This window comes from Daktulosphaira vitifoliae, unplaced genomic scaffold (assembly GCF_025091365.1).
Source record: "Daktulosphaira vitifoliae isolate Bord-2020 unplaced genomic scaffold, ASM2509136v1 Scaffold_1, whole genome shotgun sequence".
Classification (NCBI taxonomy): Eukaryota; Metazoa; Arthropoda; class Insecta; order Hemiptera; family Phylloxeridae; genus Daktulosphaira; species Daktulosphaira vitifoliae.
Genome location: NW_026099572.1, coordinates 23,543,601 through 23,545,114, shown reverse-complemented (window position 1 = coordinate 23,545,114; position 1,514 = coordinate 23,543,601). Strand labels below are relative to the sequence as shown.

Genomic DNA, 1,514 nt, shown 5'->3' with positions numbered 1-1,514 from the left:
CTACCTGTATTTACAATCCCATGTGTATTATACATGTATATTAACTCAAAATTTTGAAACTTTAAATGTTTATATCTAATAAGCTAATAAAGTTATATTAAAAATTCAAATGCCATTTACTATTAAATTAAAAACTCAAACATTTTATTAAATTAAAAATATGTGGTACCATTTAAAAAAACAAAGTTGACCCCTTTCCAAGGCATAAGGGATGAACTTAAAAAGTATTACATAGTTAAAAATACAAGAATAATATGTAACTAAAGATAATAAAAAATAAAAATGTTTAAATTATTATTATTCTGCAAGTAATTGAGTGGGTTATGATAAAAAAATCAACCTGNAACAAATACGATGTTCAACACAATTTCTTATTATTTATGTATATATATATATGTCAATTTATCAATTGTTAAATATGCTATCTGAATATAATAATCATGTAATGTATAATTAAATACAATAAACTAAAAAGATCACTAAAAGCGCTGACAACAATATCCCTGGATTGGGGGTAATATCATTTTACTATAAAAAGCACTGAAATCCTTTCAGACTTCGGAGAAACAGAAGGAGAGAGAGAGTTCGCTTTCTCTGAATTGAAATAAGAATAAAAAGAAACAATTATCAGTCACAGCCCTGTGTGGTTGTCGGCTGACTTTTTATTTATTTATACGATTTATTTATACATGAAAAGAACTTGTTTTAATTATTTATCTTTTGACGAAGTGCGAATTAAATACTTTTAAACATATCGAGATATTTATCAAATCATTTTACAGCAATTTACAAGAATAAAAGAAGTAAGTAATTTTATGTTATCCCAAATATTTGGAGTTAATAAGTTTGAGTAAAGGATGACAAAGCAATAGATCATTTATTAAATTAATATCTTAAAGTGTCAATTTTGACTGGTTGGTTAAAGAAATTATACATAATCACGTTATATGGTATTCGTGAACTGGCTTCGCTGTTTCGTTGCCTCTTAGTTAGTTAGGTCATTAGAAACTAGCCAGACAAAAGTTTATTACACCTCAAACAGATGTACTGCTTTTATTATTTTTATATTTACTTGTCTTTGTCGTTCTAAACTCTCGAACCATACGACACTGATTTTTTATTTTAATAATTTTTGTTATTTTAATTATAACACATATTTTTATTTTTAATCAATTAATAATATTTATGTTTATTTTTTCTTAGCATTCAGAAACATATACGCGAAATATTATCACGAAATACTTAAATATATTAAAAAATCAGTGCAAGTAGTTTATAAGTTAAAAGCTTTGGGGTGTACAATCGAGTTTTAAAATATTTGTAGAAAATCAATATCTCTTGTATTTTTCAGACCACATAAAAGAATATACTAACAATTTACACATTTAATTCTGATTTTTTTTCATTATATAGTTTTCTTTAAAAAATGGTATAAGTTTTTAAGATTAGTATTTTAGTATTTAGTGTAAGCTAAAATATATGATATCTTGAAAAATGTTATAATTGACTTAACC

At 24.3% G+C, this 1,514-nt stretch overlaps 1 protein-coding gene across 2 annotated transcripts in view; it reads left to right on the top strand.

Annotated features, from left to right (window-relative positions):
* LOC126896166 (uncharacterized) overlaps positions 1–1,514 on the top strand; it is a 41,415-nt gene that overhangs the window by 38,704 nt on the left and 1,197 nt on the right. The gene's annotated exons all lie outside the window — the stretch shown is intronic.